This window comes from Ptychodera flava, chromosome 8 (genome assembly GCF_041260155.1).
Source record: "Ptychodera flava strain L36383 chromosome 8, AS_Pfla_20210202, whole genome shotgun sequence".
Taxonomy (NCBI): Eukaryota; Metazoa; Hemichordata; class Enteropneusta; family Ptychoderidae; genus Ptychodera; species Ptychodera flava.
In genome coordinates this window covers 5132489-5152162 of record NC_091935.1, presented here as the reverse complement: position 1 = coordinate 5152162, position 19674 = coordinate 5132489, and the positions used below count along the sequence as shown (strand labels likewise).

At 35.7% G+C, this 19674-nt stretch overlaps 1 protein-coding gene and 2 long non-coding RNA genes across 3 annotated transcripts in view; all 3 read right to left on the bottom strand.

Moving 5' to 3' along the window:
• Positions 1–19674, bottom strand: part of LOC139138270 (insulin-like growth factor 1 receptor) — a 129510-nt gene that overhangs the window by 24087 nt on the left and 85749 nt on the right. The gene's annotated exons all lie outside the window — the stretch shown is intronic.
• LOC139137878 (uncharacterized) lies at positions 872–12179 on the bottom strand. The gene is made up of 3 exons (XR_011553473.1): positions 11929–12179; positions 6419–6676; positions 872–957 (listed from the first exon to the last, which is right to left on the bottom strand). It is a non-coding gene; the product is annotated as an uncharacterized lncRNA (long non-coding RNA).
• LOC139137877 (uncharacterized) lies at positions 15828–19602 on the bottom strand. The gene is made up of 3 exons (XR_011553472.1): positions 19563–19602; positions 18698–18893; positions 15828–17444 (listed from the first exon to the last, which is right to left on the bottom strand). It is a non-coding gene; the product is annotated as an uncharacterized lncRNA (long non-coding RNA).

Here is a 19674-nt window from a genome sequence, read left to right as displayed (position 1 = left end):
TCTAAATCGTGATGCAACACATACTTATTACATGCTATTACTTGCCAAAATACATATTAGACAATGTATAGGTGTAAAAGAACAGTAATACTTGTTAAACACGCTACACCTCCCTGGACATGTGTGAAAATGACCTCATGTAAACGCGAACGAGTGAAATCATTCATCGAAACTGAACAAGTTACACATTCTAATTCCTACGTCTTATAATCTAGATTTTGTTGGAACCATAGATGGCACTGAAAAAGCAAAATTACTGATGAATTTAATAAAATTTTGTCGCTTCTAATGATACAAATTATAGGACTTTCTGGTAAACGTTACCTAGGCTATCTGGATCTCAGAACGGAATCAAAAAGCTATTTGTTTCAAGGGGTAGAAGTTAAAATTTATCAAACTTTGACAGGTAATATCTTGAGATATAAGCATCAAATGGGACAGGTATTTCTACACACAAGTGTAACTTTTGTATTTGCTTTGTCACTAATTCTAACAATGGCTGGCTTTTTGTGTAGATGTTTTTTCAACATTGTCCTAGATTAGGTTATAAGTACTGTGACTTTGAATAATACCTTACCGTAACCACAAACATGTTCTAATAAAGTAAATAAATATTCTGTTATGTCTGATATAGTCGCTGAAATTTAGTACACCTATTCAAAACATGCGAAAACATACATACATAAACAACATACATACATACATACATACATACATACATAATACATACATACATACATACATACATACATACATACATACATACATACAACATACATACATACATACATACATACATACATACAATACACCCCACAGACAGACAAACTGACAGAAAGACGGTATACACGTTACAGTATATAACTATTTACCTCATTAATTGATATGGTGAAGTTTTGCACGACTTCATATTTATTTAATTGTCTTCGATCAGGCACTCAGTTGCTCCAGTTTTCCCTAGTTTATAAATATTTTATCCCGTGTAAGATCGCTTAATCCTATGTCATTGTCACTATCGACACTCAAGAGAAATAAATATTTCAATTACGACTGGATGGAGATGTTCCAAAATTTCATTTTCGAGCAGTGTGGAAGGGAAAGAGATGTAGGCGTTCGGAATGTTAGCCTTTGAATAAAAACATTACCTTGAAAGTTTAGTTGTTCGATTTCCGTCTTTAACGATTTCAATATAGCCAACCCACTCGAGAAAAGTACGTATAATCAGAGATGCTGACTGAAAAGGGCTACCAGTTTAACAAATACATGAGACCAAAATATAATATTTTCCCTCCTTGTTGAATTTGGACATAATCCATCAAACTACCATAATCAAGTGATCATAATATGATGCTCTCACCGAGAATTTTTTTGCGATTATTTAGGTTTCACACTGATGGCATTACGTAGAAACGAACGCGACCTTATTAGTCCAGTCAATCTACGCAAAAAAGGGGTCAACCTAGGACTAATTGCAACAGAAATTATTTCTTCACCATGCATTTTGGAAAGGTCCTAGAAATAACATACTAAAAGTATAATAAAATCTAAGGGGTGCAACAGTGCCTAATTTGCATAAATGTAAAGGGGGCTCATGGGTATAAAATTGTCGCTGATAGATGGTTTCTACTTAAAATATGTGGCTAAACATGATTTTGATACAGGTTTTTTGGCTTATTTGCCTCCTTTTTGGTCTAGGCAATGTTGTTGAAAATATTTTGTCGTCATAGAAATATTCCTCATTTGCATAAATCCAATATGGCCCCCACAACACTTCACTTTTCTTAGTTTTTCTCGAATTAATAACTATTTTTAAGCTACTACTGACAGCAATAGAATAATTTTTTCACATTGTATTTTAGACAAGTCCTAGAATAACATATAAAAGCAGAGTACAATCTAGAATTGTAAACAGTGCCTAATTTGCATAGATGTAAAAAGATTATGGGTACAAACTTAGTGCTGATAGAATGTTTCTGCTAAAAATAATTGGCTAAACATGATATGTTATGCAGGTTTTTGGCTTATTTGCCTTGTTTTTGGTTTAGGTAATGTTGATGGAAATATCTAGTCGTCATAGAAATATTCCTAATTTGCATAAATCCAATATGGCCGCCACAACCTTCACTTTTCTTTGTATTTTTCCCAATTAATAACTATTTTTAAGCTAAGTCTGACAGCAATAGAATTATTTATACACTGTGTATTTCAGAGAAGTCCTACAATGACATACTAAAAGCCTCGTACAATCTAGAAATGTAAACAATGCCTAATTTGCATATATGTAAAAAGATTATGGTTATTAACTAGGTGCTGATAGAATGTTGCTACTAAAAATACTCGGCTAACCATGATATATGCGGATTTTGGGCTTATTTGCCTTGTGTTTGATTCAGGCAAGGTTGATTAAAATATTTTGTCGTCATAGAAATATTCTTCATTTGCATAAATCCAATATGCCCGCCACAACACTTCGCTTTTCTTTGTATGTCCCTAATTAGTAGCTATATAAGCTACTTCTGACAGCAATAGAATTAATTTTTCTTTGTGTATTTTAGAGAGGTCCTAGAATGACAAACTAAAAGTCCAATACAATCTAAGAGGTATAACATTACCTAATATGTATAGATATAAACGGATAATGGGTGCAATACATTCACTGATAAAAGAAATATGCATATTGAATTGAGAAAAATGCGATATCATGTTCAAGTAATGTATTCATTTATCTTAATTTATCTTTAATTTTTGTCCAGGCAATATTTTTGAATACATTTTATCGCCCGAGAAATATTCCTAATTTGCCTAAATCAAGTATAGCTGCCACTGCATTTCACTTAAAAATTATATTAATCTACACAACAAGTAGTTTTTGTTTCCACTCTGTATTGAATGTGGAGAATGACAAACAAAATGACTATTAAGAGGGGAGACAGTGCATAATTTGAATAAATATAAAACTTAGAAAAGGGAACAAAATCGTTGCTGTTAATATATTTCTTAAAAATATATTCAGCAAATTGATATTTAATTCAAGCAATTTGATTATTTAATTTATTTTTGTGTTTGTTGCATATAAATCATTTAAGACTCCTCATTTTACATAACTGCAATGTGCCCCTCCTACCACTTTACTTTTCCCTGTTTTGACCCATAGTATAAATGACTATATATAATGTAAAAAACAACGGAGATCATTAGAACTAAATTTTAGTAGGGTCATGGAAGTTACATATCGCAAGTTTAAAGGCCTGTGTTGGCACCAGATTTTCTCATCAGAAAATTTACCCACCAGATTACAATTTCAATGGAAAACAAAAGGCTATTACACCTCAATCATTCTCTTACAGACTAGAACAAAGGCGATCCCAGGGATCGCGAAAAGTGCATTTAATGAAGTTGTGCATAAGACAGCTAATTTACCCAAATGCTAAATGGGTCATAGATGCTATACAAACCTGGTGCTGATAATCTATTTACGAAAGTGATTTAAGAGATAAGCTGACATTGTAATGACTATGTAACATCATTTTTTGTTTTTAGTTCAGGGAATGTTTTCAAATATATCTTACAGCGATAAAAAAAATATTATTTGCATTTGTCCAATAAGTCAACCATGTCACTTCCTTTTTCTAATTGGAATATGAATTATTTCTTCACCTTAAATACTTAAAGGTCCAAGAAAGGTATATTCAAAGTCTAATACAATCTACATTGTACAAAGGGCTAATTTTAAAAGATTTTATAGGAAATGCCTACACTGTGTTTAAATGTAATAATTGAAACTTGAAATGTTTTACAATATCGTAAAGAGAGATTGTGAAGTTTTTACTAACATCGTCAAATATATTTTACCTAATTTTGAGCGATTCCTCATGTGCATAAATCCTATATGATGACCATTAAAATAATTTTCTTTAATTTTTCAAATTGACGTCAACTTATTTTAATAATTATGTTATCAGTAAAATGAGAAGTTACATTAAGAGACACTACTTGTTTAAGTTATTTAATACTTTAAATTCTTCCTATCGAAAGATGTCCATTTTATAACTTGAATGAACATTTTGCTCAGTACAAAGAAATTGACGTGGTTATTTATTTTCTGTGTATTTTAAGTCATTGTAATTATTATATGTAAAAATAAACAATGATTTATTCGTATAGTTCATTTCAATTATCTAGAGAATTTGCATATGTCAATAACATTGGCAACTTACTGGAAGATTTGGATTTTCTTAATGCATACCAAAATGCTTGGCCAAATAACCAACACTTTGTACTAAGCGAGGCTGAAGAAAATTTGTGTTTCAGCTCTATTTTCTTTATTTTCACCCTTACCCCGTATTACTAGTATAGATTAAGTGTTGGTAAAATGTAATTAAAGACCAGGTTGTGTGGTCACTGGTAAATCAGATATACTTTTGACTGTGTGCAACTTGCCTGTTCATGCCACATACAGAAATTTATGATAATAATGATAAATAAATTATAATGATCATGATGATGAGAGGTACAATTGTTATACTATATTGCCAATTATCATGAAATATGGATAAGGAAACTGTTCCTTATCAGCTGAAAGACATTACAATAATCAAAGGACACTGCATTTCTCAAAATTTTGAAATTTCTTGAAGACAACAATTGAAAATTAATATAAAGTCATATAATGGACTGAAGAGAGAGATTACTGTTTAAGCTTACCGTACACAGCCATAGCATTTAAGGAAAAACTGAAAAAATCTGTTGACTGAATCATGATAATCTAAGTAACTGGTAAATGCAAATCTAGATACTTTTCATAATGTTACATGGTCTAGCTGCTCTTTCAAATTTTCATGACCGTGAAACAAGAAAACCAAAATGTGAAGGGATTTGCATCACAGAAGCTGCCGTTAACGAGTTTATCAATTCGGATATCAAATTTGGACATAAATTATCATAAATTGGTTATCCTGTATTTTGAACCTTATGGAAGTCTCACCTCAAGATTGGCCAGACTCTCAATTCCTTGAGTGATCGATCTTATTGGTGATAATACAAAAGTCTAATAATCTGCAAATGGGAAGTCCATTACATAACAGCCCCATGTGTGATACTTGCAAATCTAAGATCTGATATGATACGCAGTACAATTATATCATCCTATGCTTCACATCTTTTCATTGAGTTGCCTTCCCCATACTTATGGGTTCTACCATGAACTGCAGCAGCATAAATAACCCCAGAAGAAAGAAAAATCTAGACTTTCTGTTGTCAACGAAAGGATTCTGGCTGTAAACAAATGAACCACCTAGAGGAAGATGTAAACAGAGAGGAAGAGGAAGAAATTTTGATATGATAATGACCATCATAATAATTGTCATCACCACTACCATCATGGTGATTCAAATGATGTTCGTATTTATACTCATGATAGTTTAATAATGAAAAGATGATTCACAGGCACAAGTGTTAAGTGTGGTGAACCATTTATTAGTAACTGAATATTTCCATCGTCATTGAAGATAGTGACCAAAAGCATAAAATATTCCTTCAAAAATTTTACTGCAATCGAACATGTTGTAGGATAAAATGACTGAAAATGACAATTGATGTCAAATTATTGAACACGTCCAATGATTTTTTATGAATAACCTTATCGTCGTAAAAGAAAGAAGAATATCCAAAGAAAGAATTCTGATTCCCTTTATTTAAATAGTAATGCTCTGAAACTCTTCTCTTTATTCATTGCATTTCTGAATAACCAGAAAATGTCAATGGAAGCTATTGTAGTCTTATTGTATTCAGAAGACCATTTGTGTCAATTATGCAAATTAGGCCTTTTGTATTAAAATAATTAGCATGCAAATTAGGTCAACCTCATTTGTTTTAGGTAATTCTTGCAAAACCTTAACAATTTCATTGAGAAAAAAATTGTTTAAATATGAGCTTAAACATTCATTTTGTCTGAAATAGTGGAAAAACTGCGAATATATGCAAATTACTTAATTTGCATAATCTTTATTGTTCAAGACATTTAGAAAATAACTTGTTGAACCTTACTAAATTGTGTTGCAATGAAAAAAGTCACTTGAATTCAGTTTACATGCCAAAATGTGAGTATAGCAGTCATTTTAAAGGCGATATATAGCTAATTTGAATATATGCAAATTTAACCAATTTGCACCCCTTATATTTTCCTATACTTTTAATATGTCATTAGTGAGACCTTTCCAAGGTCACCGTGAAGAAATAATTTCTGTTGCAATTAGTCCTAGGTTAAACCTTAAATTGACTGGACTATATTTGGAAACAGTCCTCATGCTAAATGCTGTCTAATGAAGTTTTATCTATTTCACATATTAAGGAATTTTCATACAGTGATGATGGACGATACTGTGTCGCATATTAAGTACAATCAATAGGACTAACTTACCAGGACAACAAAACCTCACTTTGTAATTTTCACATATGCCATCATCCTGCTGTTCGTGTAAACAAAAAATCCTTTCGCATCATACTGATGGGAATCTTTCGCCTGTTTTGTGAGCAGGTGTACCATTTGACGTCTTTACATCGATTGCAGACGGATTGTTACACACAAGGTTAGGATAGTTCTTGTGTAGGCGGAGCAGAGACTCGTTTTCACCAAACGACTCTTGGTGTTGGTCAAACCACCGGGTCCAATACCCACCTAAAAAGAATTTGATCCAAAGCTTATCCTGCACATCTTTGAAGTGAAAATGATGGAAACATCAAATACATTCATTGATAAGAAAGGATATAGCAGAGTGAGATTGTCCAAGCTATGCTACTGGTCACCGTATGCGCAGTGGTACAGCTTTAAGTTGTAATGTAGATTTTACTAGAACTAATTCATATAGTGAGTTCTGAATAGTCTTTATGCAGTCAAAGGGACAGACACTGGTGTCCGCTGATGTAGAAAATATGGTCGTGTAAAGACCATTAATATTTCAAAACGAGCACAGCTGTAGACATGAGAACTCAAACTGGAATGCGATATGTGGACAGTGAAGTCAATTCGATGAATATTTTATAAGTCTTCCGAGGAATGTTGCCAATAACATCTGTTAAAATTACGAAATGGACATGGGCAAGTGTTCCGTGCATTTTCCCGTTCAGATTTCATCCTCATTAGGAAAAGTCGGGTAAAAATTTTGGTACGGAGAAACATATTATTCAATATTTAGGGATTCGTCATTATTAGCCTGGGGGTCAGTGAATTCAATCGGATAATCTGAAATTTTTAGTAACCCTCTGTAAAACATGATGACTTTGAGTACCCTCTTCCAAACACATACACTTTGACTGACCAACCCCCTTCCCCTTTCGCAAAATTAAATATCAATAATCATTACAGCAAAAGTAAAAACTTCAAATCCTGCTTGATTATCAACGGTTATTCTTGACAATTGAAAAAGGTGAAACCGACAAAATGAAATTCAAAGTCACACCAAAATCTAGATATAAAAGCTCACGCTATAACCAGTACCAAACCATATAGTATTGTTTAAATTGTCGTGACAGGATTTCACTAGAATATCTGACAAGACAGAATTTGAAAGTACAGGGGTAGAACATGCGAGAGGCTGAGGGAAAGTGTCAGAGGGATGTCCCCTCTCTTGCATGGATAATTTTGAGGAATTGATGTGTTGAATGTGTAATTACAGAAAGAATGGTGAAGTCGACGATTTTCTTTAAGATTAATTTATTAAAATTAATCACTAAGCCAATCGATGAATTACAAAATGTAAAAGTTTACAGGCTAACTTAGCTTTCCCGGCTGTTCAACAATGGAGTGGAGGGATAGTTCTTACTGTATTCCTATAACCATGTATTCCTGAAGCTTGTAGAATCAGTGGTTAGTATTAAACAGCACCACAAAATCTGACAGTGAACAGTTTATTATAAGTGATTCATCGTTTATGCAAGGATATTTAGTATAAACGATAGTTATTTAAATACGCACAGCCTAGTTTGAGCGTGGGTGAATGGACAATGCCCTACCCATCAGAAGATGATCCCTTCCATATCACGTGATGCAAGCTCCAAGCCTGGAGCTTTTTTCCCATGATTCAATTACATGGAGTTGATGAAGCCCTAAAATGCAACTACCTGCACTATATTTATCAGTTTTTGTAAAATATCGCGCGAGTTATAAATGGCGAAAATAGATTTTCCGGGGTAAGTGACATATGTATCATCCTTGATGAACTTCCCCTTTAACTTTCTTTAGCAATGTATTTCAGTATAGTTACTGTACTGGCTGATCATTTAGCTTACTTTTTGTGAAATTGTGTGGCCTACACATCGTGAAAATTTCTTCGCTCTTTTCTGTAATTTGTTTCGAACTACCTTAACTTACACTAAAAAAATGGATGGGTGAGGATTTTGTTTTCAAATTCTCAAGGGTTTAATGTTGTATTTTTTCATGAGTTTTATAGACGGTCGCAAGCTGCATGCAACCCGGCATTTTTTACCGGTGACCGGCCATATCTACATCACTGCCCACAAAAAAGAGCGATCAAGCTGCAAACAGTAGAAGGTTCTAATTTTAATACGATTAAAAAGATTACAATCTGTCGCCGTTGCTAGACTTTCCCCTTGTTGTTTATCTCTAGTGTGCGCACTTGAACCGAACACGAGACGCTAAGGGCTAGATTTGAACTCAATACAGTGCCCGAGGAAATTCTTTCCTGAACTAAGTCAAGACTTTCATTTTATCTTCCTTCCGAAGCTCGTAATATGTCTATTTCAACGATTGGCTTCCATCACAGCGCCTCTACATTCAAATCACCCGCTGCTGTTGTAAGAAAGTAGTCGTTTCATGTTGAAAGCCGGGGTTGAAAGCCTGGTCCCGTTGGAAATCGCAACGGAATATGCACAGATCAACTTAGACTCAAAATGATAGCAGATATGAATTCAGAGATGCATTGAAAACCATGCATCGTTGCTTTATTGAATAAATTGTATGAGGGAAATCAGTCTCCGAACTCGGCAATACGTGCATATAGCGGCCATTCTGTTTCCCAACTTCCTATATTTCTATTGCATACCACAGCGGCCATCGCCGTGTATCGAAGCACAAACGACTGTGATTTGAATTCAGTAATTTTCGATGGGATTCGAGCTCACAACGTACAGCACAGCCCGTAGCCAGTTCACAAACCTTGATTATGAGCTACGCTCGAATCGTGTGAATCTTGCACACTTCCGTAAATTTTATTCAGGCAAAGGTGTAGCTGCAGTACTGTAGCTCGAGGTTTTGCCTGGTTATTTGGATCTGGTTATGCCGTCCGACCCAAATACCAAGGCAAAACCTCGAGCTACAGCACCGCAGCTAGCAAAGATGATAATCGGTAGCTCCTGGTGTAACAGATAGTTTATGTTTCTCTGATAAACCAACAACTAGGCCAGTGTTTGCCAACAACCACGTCACTACGAACGTTGCCTATTGTGCGCCCACGGCGCTGAATCTCGTTCTTAGGAGTTATTAGAGAGGTTTAGTTACACGTAATATGAGGTTATTACGAAAATACCGCAAAGGATGCACGAGGACATTGGCGCAGCGTATCGCCCGACGCGAAGCGGAGGGCGATGCGCGGCGCCAATGTCCGAGTGCATCCTTTGCGGTATTTTCATAATAACCTTATTATTATACATCTTACATTACTGATCGGGGTATCAAAATGTCGGAGTAGTGACAGTTTTCGTGCAAGGTCAACAATTTTTCTTCCGATTTTATCGCGCCAGTGTGGAACGCTACCTCGGACGCGCTTCTGCAAGTTTGGGAGTGTGTGCACTACACACAGAGCGCGCGCGAGCTTGTTCTGGCACTCGTCAAAGGGTCCCCTGAAACCGTTCTACAGTGAACGCGCAGATACAGCCGCAGGGAATGGGGCGCGCTTGAAACCGTGCCGTACGGAACGGGTGCGAGTTCCGTACGGCTTTTTTAGCGCACGCTAAATTCTATTGTTCTCGATGGTAGATGTATAATAATTACTTGTACGTCTGACGGCGCGCAGTGGCGTACGCGTATCCGTGCTCACGTGCGAATAGAGAGGTTTAGTTGTGCGTTCCTGATTATTTAGCTGCATATTTTTCTCAGAAACATGCGAAATTCGTGTAATTTTTAAGAAACATGAATTTCTATACGTAAGGACCACTCTTATAGTAGCTCGTTGTACCATTGAACCACCTTAAATCAGCCGATTTTCTTTGATACAGTTATTTATGTGGTTTAGAGAATTCTTTTTGGAGACGTCAGACAAAAAGTGGAATGCGACTACACATTTCGTTCATGTGAGGAAATTATGGCAAGTACTCCTTGTACCGTTGATGTTTGCTAATTTACAATGATACCTTTTGAGTTTGCTTGTCTAATTAAATTCGTGGAAATAATTGAGAAAATCTTAAAATACTGCAAGTAATTATGACTACGTGTAGAGGTGTTGTTTGACGTTCCGAACGATTGTGCTACACGCGACGTCTGGTTATCACGTGACAAAGACGCTACGCGTAATGATCGAACGTAATTACGTGTAACTAAACATATTTGAAGGGAAATAATCACCGAGCGAAGCGAGGTGATTATTTCACCCAAATATGCTAAATTTCACCCTAAGAGGTCTTATATCCGCAACCAATACCCGAGCGCACCGTTTATAACCTCATCATAATATGCTAAAGTTAAAACAAGTAGACAATGTCGTTATTTAGGCCTAAGTTCGAACGAGAGTTCAGGAGCGCCCAGCCTCATACAAACTCCAAGATAGAACATTTCTAAACGCGCGCGCATGCACAGTTGAATTCATGAAATACGGTTACGCAACGCATCGATATCGCGATTAGACATCGAACTTGAAGAATTTTACTTCAAAAAAAAAACGCTCAAAAACTTTAAAAATTATGTTGTTGTTACATAGCCTCCGCTGCTTACAGAAACTCTTCATTTGTTGGTTCGTCAAGCTAGACTAAAATTTAACAATCAAAATCAATCTGAAGCCATAGACGTGTTCGACATTATGGCGCGTTGAGCTCTCAAGTTGGCGTTCGAAATTTGCGCGTGCTCAAAATGTTACGCGGCGCGCAGGTCTTCTTGTTGAGAATATAAACCCCGGCTCCAGCCAATCATAGCGAGGGTTACGCGTGCGCGTCGCTGTAAGTAGTTCGGTTACAGTGAAAATATAATTCGTATTTTCACTAGTTAAAATATGGCTTCATATCAGTACCGTCTGAACAATAGAAGAATGGCAATACAGCCATAGCATGTATGATAATTTCAAATATGCTTGTTTCATAGCAGACATTTCCGCATTTTTTGACCTATGTTAGTCAAGGGGACATACAAGGAAGTGTCTCTGCTCGAGAGTTTATAGCGGAGTTTGATTGCCAAACGCAACAACCACAGACAAATTATTGTCTGTGCAACAATAAAGACACCCCTCGAATACGACAGATGTCAAGGAACAGGAAGTTTACTATCGTGAAGTGGTGATGTCGAAGCATAGACGGCATTATACTACATTCACAGTAGACTATACTGTCTGTGGTCGAAGCGATGTCGTTCATAGCTCAGGATATGCCATAACTGGTTGAACAAATGTTTAGTTAACGATGGACATGAAAGCGAGACCAAAAAATAAGCAGTCATATTAATGTTACTAGACACAAGCTGCTAAAAGTTCAAGGACAGCAGGAGTGTAAGCTAAAATTGCCAATCTAGCTACGGCGGCACGCAACCCCCCTCCTCCGCCCCCTAACCCCGCCTCCCAGTATGTAGAATCACGGACGTGCCCATAGTGGAACTAAACCAGAGTTTTTTTAAATGACTGAACTCAGACAATTAAAATTCGAAAAATATTCATTAATATTCAAAAAATTGGCACGCTTATTGCCATTTATACAGTTACACATAAAACGTACCTGAAAGAGTTACAATGCAGAGAAGCACAAGCACTTGATCTAGTCGCTCCATTACTCTGTTTTGGTCGTTTTGAAGTCGCCTACCCTGCACAGCTCACTGCTATCATTTAAATTATCGATCGGGGAGATTTTGTCTCGAACTTAGGTTCCAACGGACTGTGATTGTGCGCACAAAAATACGCAATCCTGTAAACCTCCTGTGTAGTAGTTTTAACCACAGACAAGGAGAAAAAGACAGACTAGCCTTTTGATGTCATGGTCGTCTCGGTAAACTATGGCCTTTTGATATTAAAACGGAGCTTAACATGTGTCAGACTTCTCAGAGACTTCGTGCATAATTGATAATTACATGAGATTATGCGAAAAGTGGGACGAGATTTCCCACAGTACTTTGCGTACTCTGGCAGAGTTTCCGTGCTGTAAATAAAGCCATCCAACTCAGTTCTGCCGGCGTGTTCGTCTCCAATTACACAAGTATTATGGTCCCCTGGTACCTCCAAAAGTACTTCCTCTTTACGGAACATGACACTCAATGAATATTAGGTTTTGACGTCATCTTTTGAAATTTCTTGGATTGAATTCGGGGTTGTTTGTCATTAGGATCTCGGTTAACTTCCACTTCTACATGTCTTTCGGTAAAAATAATTAGTTGTTCTCTTTTTCATACAGTGCAAAACAAGGAATAGTGAAATAGAGGTACATCTAATTGAGCGAACAATTAGCGCCTGACCGATTGCCACTATTCTACATTGAATATATTACCCCCAATCTCTGCCACATTGCAGTTGCATCTTTGATCCGAGAGAAATGCTGTATTAATGTCAGCCATGTCACATCTTGATCCATTTCTCCCTTTCAGATACTTATCAATTCAATTTACGAGACTTTATCAATGTTCCAGCAGCTCCACCAACCTGCCACCTGGGCCAAATATAACCTTGACAGCGGCTTCTGTTACCCAGATACAATGTCATCCTTCCTCGCAATCGATCGTCGAACTCTCTTCCTTGATTTTTTTCTCATATTCACCCTCCATTTTCGTTCCTAATCTCTCATTTACTCTTCAGTCCATGAGTTTATAATGTTCGCAACATTACGATACCTTAACTTGGGCGTATGAATTTCGTGGTCTCTCAGATTTGAAGTAAATCTAACGATACAAAGTGGATTTGTGTACTGTTTTTACTTTGTTTTATTTCATCCTTGTCAACAAACAACCAGAATCGGCAAAGTTGAACCACGACAGCAACAACTAGAAGGAGTAAGTTGGTACTCAATCTAATTAAAATAAGATGTAGAGTACGGCGACGTCTGTACTTGCGCGGTATTCTCTTGGTACAGACGTCGCCGTACTCTACATCTGATTTTAATCAGATTGATTGGTACTTTGACTAGAAATACGGTCTTTAAGGAAGAACGAAGCTTAGAGAAATATTGAATTCTCAATTTTTTACAGTACTTTTCTGATCTACCACTTGTGGAGGCTAAGTTTAAAACTCTTGGAGAAAGAAACGTATTCATCATCATCGTTTTTCGAAAATTGTGTTTTGTCAATAGAGTTATCAAAGGGATAGCGGTCATTTTGAATTTCAAATATCGGTAAATTTAGGCAATTTGTTTCTCTGGTACCATACTTTGCATGGTGACCCCTGGTGAGAATGCGTTTGAATGTTTTATTGAAAAAATATTGAGAACAAGTTTAAATCTTTCACTTTAGAGGTGTACTCTCCCTTAAAGAAATGGTCACAATTATTGACAAACAAGTGCGTGTCCATACTCAAGGTGGATGTGTCATAAAGTAGTAGTTCTAAGCCTCACATATGTGCAAATCAGAAAGAGGTCTGAATACGTGATTTCTCTGCATAAAAATGAAAATCAATTTGTACATATTAAAATTAATTTTCTAATGAAGAATAATACATGTATTTATTTGATCAATGGAACAGGTAGCTGTTACACGTCAGCAGTCTTGATGCCAAAACATGGTAAGCCTCAGTTTGGGATTAATATCCATTGTACATTACGCTTCGTGCCGATCTTTGCACTACATAGTCAAAACTAATAAATTAACGAGTAGCACAGTCGATATAAAATAACAATAAACTGATACTTTCTTAAATAAAAAAATATCAACAAAGAAACGTCTTTTGACTTTAGCTCATTCCTCACATTGACGAGTTTCAGTGATTCAGCGGCTTCATTAAGGTGGAGTATGTTTAAGATGGCGTTGCACATAACTAACATACTTTTTCCTCATACTTTATATTTTGTCAAAAACAAAGAATCCAAAATTTAGTATTGCAGCAATGATAACAAGGTAAGATTTGGTAGATAATCTCAATTATGGTTACCGTATTAATCTAAAATCATTAGTCAGAAACTTGAAAGTACTTTACGAAATTTAATATCTCATTGAAACTAGAGTAGGCCTATATGTAGGAAAGGTTCTAGGACACTTGCCACCCAGACAAATACGTCTGGACAATCACCACCAGACATTTAGCCGCGGCTTTATTACCACCAACCATTTACCACCCGGTTATTTACCCCATAATACTATTTATAACGACAAAATTGGTTTGTGAAAATGATGTCAAATGGGAATGATTAAAAGGAAGGTTCCCGAACAATCGCGAAGACTGCCTTTGTATCTTTTCTAGTTCTGTCTTCTGTTGGATGCCACATGATCTACCTTTTGCTATGCTTGGCAAGTGTTACCTTACATTTTGATTTTTACCCTTTCAAAATTGTACCCTATGCCTATCAGGGAAGCGAACCCGGACGCTCCATACTAAAAACCCTCTCTCTAACCACTACGCCACGAAGAGTCGCCTGCAGAAGAAATATTAATCTTGAACTTGACACTGCCTGTCTAACCATTCATTATATAATAAATGAATACTTTAAATGAATAATAGGCCTAATGATATGATAATAGCTTATATTTCTTTAAAAACGCACTACACATACGTCTCAGTGCGCTTTACACACATAAATCGATAATAATACCAGCAAAGCAAAGACAAGAAAAGTAAATGTAAAAACAATAGAATTAGGTAAAAATGTACATGGTTAAAATGATGAAAATTCCTGCAGAGTAAAACAGTCAAAGTAAAAAAAATGATTAAATTGTACAGAGTAAGCATCAGTAAACGTTAAAAATAAATCACTCATCAACGGATACTGAAAATGGTGACCCTTCCAATACATTAGGAATAGTGCTTTAAAAAAGTGAGTCTTTAAATCGCGCTTATGAATGACATTAAAATAACAACTATATGGTGTTAACGGACTAAAATGATGTCTCTATACGAATCATTTTATTGCCTTACCCTAAACCTAACCTTGACCCTAACACTAGGAAACTAATAATATTTGTCTCTTTTTCCATTTTTGTCTTCTTTAGTCAAAACCGGGTTGCATCGAAAGTTACATACATCTTCAGTTTCATGTTTTGGGCAGAATGTGTGTTAGATATTTCATTAACTATTTACTAATTCCTTTATCACCAACATATAAAATACACTCTATAGTGCTGTTTGAATCATTGACAGTGTCTATGCTATGTCAAAACAAAGTTGAAACTGTTTGAAAATAAAGATAATGAATCAGACATCCTTTAAATTTAATTTTTAAGAGAGGGGGTAATTGTCCGGGTGGTAAATGTCTTGTGTGGTAAGTGTCCGAGTGGTAAGTCTCCGGTGGTAAATAGCCGGGGGGGGGGGTTTGAATAGTAGGTGGCAAATGTCCTGGGACTAAATGTTCCGGGGGGTAACTGTCCTGTTACCGTAGGAAAAAGCGGCAGAATTGGTTCGCATTATCTTTCCTCATTCTTAAATGGTTGGAGTTAAAGATTGACCATCAAAAGAGTTTGAAATCATGATAAGCAAAATGAATTTACTTAAATCCAAAAAAAGCCCCAGCTTTATTGCCAAAGAAAATCGCAATTTTGTCATATGGTATGTTAAGAATATATTGAGAAAATTTCGCAAAATTTAACAATGCTAGAGTAGAGATAATCTTTTTAAAAAATGTCGAAAACGGGAGAAAGTAGAAGCCCGTAATCGGGTGATTTGCACCAATTTGCATAAAATCTTCATAACTTTTCTCACATAACTTTAAATATTTGTCATACTAAAAGGTGAGCCAACCAATTTTTTCGTCTTGGGTTAACAAAATAATGAAAATTGAATAAATCTTTGCAAACAGTGATTTTGAGCAAAATGTGCTGTGTTTTGTGCAAAAGCACCTTAATAACTTCGATTTCAAAATTTACAGATACCGAATGCCCATAAAATAATACCTATCCAGACATTCGTCAATTCTAAATCATTATAGAATTCATCAAATTGACTTCCAATGATAATCCAAAGAAAAATAATACATAAAAGACATCACTGATGTTGACTTGATGTTGATGTTGACTCTATAGCATTACGAATTCAGATATCTAAGTCATATTTAGGCTATATTTACTTCCGGTGTCGTATGTTCAGAAACGGGGTAATAATACTGATTGTACAGATGTTTTGATTCTAAATGCCGAGTAATGTTATTATATATCGCCAAAATTAAACACTACGAATATACTCAATCGTTCAAATTGCTTTCGGTAAATATAATAAATCCTTAAAATATCCTTTGCATAATTCTAAGAGAGAAATTTTAAGAAATAATTTCTGCAAATAATAACGTAGATAAGTAATCAATTCGTATGCAAATTCTAACGAATCATTCACTTCACGAAATCTGACGAATTTAACCTAAATTTTTCATGTCACTTTAATTTTCGTTGTTACCTCACCGTTGTGCAAATCAATCTCATTATTTATTTTGGCAAATATTTTATTAGTAGTATCAGATTTTTCCACTAGCACTAGCCCTGTTCTTAATGCAGGCACCGTTTTCACTGCAAATGTTTCATGTTTCCAATAAAAATGGAATGACTGAAGGAGCAGCTGGTTGAGTTTTACTTAATCGAAAGTATATAATAAGTCACTTGCAAGGATAACTCCCGTAGCAAGTAATACAATCACATTTCAACTAGCCATTAAAACTATTATGTGTAATATGGATATCTTCACCTCGAAATATCCATGTTTTCAAAGAGTGAAACAAACGTTGTGCAAGTAACACTAAAAAACAGGGTAGAGCCAAGTGACAGTTATGTTTTGCTTTGCATGCAACAAATTATTAGTAGTGTATGTGTCGCTGAGACTGTCAACTCTCTCTGCCGTCTCAAAAGGAATGAATGTAAATAATACTTATGTTAAACGAACATTTTGAATACACAATATATAGAGTAGATTTGTCAGAGTAATTTGTATACAGAACACTACATCATAATGATAACTTCGACTGCACACGTATACCGTATCACCCTCAGCCATTTAATGGGACTCAACACTTAAATCTCCACGTTTCGTTACTTCAGAAGATGTAATCCTGCAATTTACTCGATAACTGACTGTCAGCACATCTCTTATCCGTGAATAGATTCCTCATGCGAATACACCCTGCAAATGAAAACGCCACAAGTTGTTTAAAAACTGAAATGTAGCTTGTCGTAATCTAACATATAAGAAACGAAGTAGTTAAAACACACACACTTACAAACACACACACACACACACACACACACTCTCCTCTCTCTCTCTCTCTCTCTCTCTCTCCTCCTCTCTCTCTCTCTCTCTCTCTCTCTTCTCTCTCTCTCTCATAGAGATTACAAACATTTTCTTTATATATATATATATATATATATATATATATATATATATAAATAATATATATATATATATATGTATTATGTATGTATAACAAATTACTTGAAGTACAATATATATATATATATATATATAATATATATATATATATATATATATATAATGTATGTATAACAAATTACTTGAAGTACAAAGTAATAGTATCTTTGTCTCAAGTTTCATGCATCCTGCAATCGTACAACAGACTAAATGTGTCTCACCAAAACTCACTTATATATCATTGAGACGTACCATGATATTGTGCATAGGCGGCGTTGTCATTTGATAAATGATATTTGTTTAGGTTAACAGCGTAGATATATCGGCATTAATATTGTACCTTTCTGATATGCACAGATTACATCGATTGCACGAGTACAGACATTTGTAAGAAATGTGCGAAAATGGACACTTCCTCGCTGTTTTGCGAGAAGTATGCTAGAATATACACTATCTCTCATTTAAGTTGTGAGAATTTATTTTGGCTGTCACTCAACGAGAACTTTGTTTTCTAGCTCTGCATCTGCGAGAAATTCAATTTTCGCAATCAACCAGCAAGGAATTAGTGTATGATTGCGAGGACTGTCTTCTCGTAGATGTAGAACGAGAAAACACAGTTCTCGCTGAGTGCGAGAAAAAAAATATCACAAATTAAATGCAAGATAGTATGTCTTTTCACATACTTCGCGCAAAAAGCGAAAAAGTGTCCATCTTACGCTAATTTTCTCGCAAATTTCTGTACTAATAAATTACGGACTGTTGGTGTGTATATAGTGGGTGTTCAAATGCATGTGTATTCAAATACAGTGTACTTTGTTGATGAATACGAATTTGCTGCTGTGTCTGCATTTGGAGAGGTACTCTGTTTTTTGTCGCCCAGTGGGTAATTCCATGTCCCTCGACAGACTGACATCAGGTCGTGTAAAATATATAATACAGCACATTTCATTATTTGCAGACTCTGTCGGGATGATTCATTTGGAACGACATTTTCGAGCAATACGTACTGTGTTTTCTTTTGTGTACGCGTTGAGGACATCAACGGCCATGGTTGCTGTGGCTCGTTCAGTCGAGTCCCAACGCCAACACCGTCTCATCAAATTGTAGAAGTTATCAGAGCAGTGTTGAGGCTGTGGTAGACGGTAGCCATCTTTTAATCGTTCAACAACTGTGTAGTGTCTATGTTATGGTAAGGCATATCCCCTGTTGTGAATAAACATGCAATTGAATTAGTTTTTTTGATGTTGTAAGCATGGTGAAAGTGATCTTGTATCAAAAAAATTGATCATACCGGTAGTAAAAATGCATTGTGAGAACTCTGCAGTGAATTGCTTTGAAGCATTGTCATTAGACGAACTAGACATATTGTCTAAATCGAGGTGTTGCCAACACTGTCAGGTACAATTAACAGCTAAACGGTAACATGAGTCGATCATAAAAAATCAACTCTGCAAATTGAAACATTGTCTACCGGGAGGTCAGACGTAGTCAAAACAACACCACCCAACACACACATCACGTCTGCTTAGAACGCAGTTACCTGTTTTTGCTCAGTTTAACAAACTATAATACTTTGATGAATTACAATTACACTACAGCATTGCAATTTTAAATGGAACACAAAAATTTAAAAGTTCAAAAATTTATAAAAGCGAAAGGCATTATAAACCTGACAGCATACGTCCTAAACAGCTAGCGGGCTGTGCAGTGCGTGGATATGTGTGGTGTGGTGTTGTTTTGACTGAGTCTGACCTCCCGCTAACAGTGTTGGCAACATCTCGATTTAGACATATGTCTAGTTCGTCTAATGCCAATGCTTCAAAGCAATTCACTTATATAAGTATTATTATACAGATACTACAAACAATTTACCTAACGCGGCAGTCTCCACATGAACACTCCGAATGACCACCTAAATCCGACAAAAAGAAGGAAAGCAGTTAGCTGAAAACGATTTCTACAGACTGAAGTGAATTACATGTTG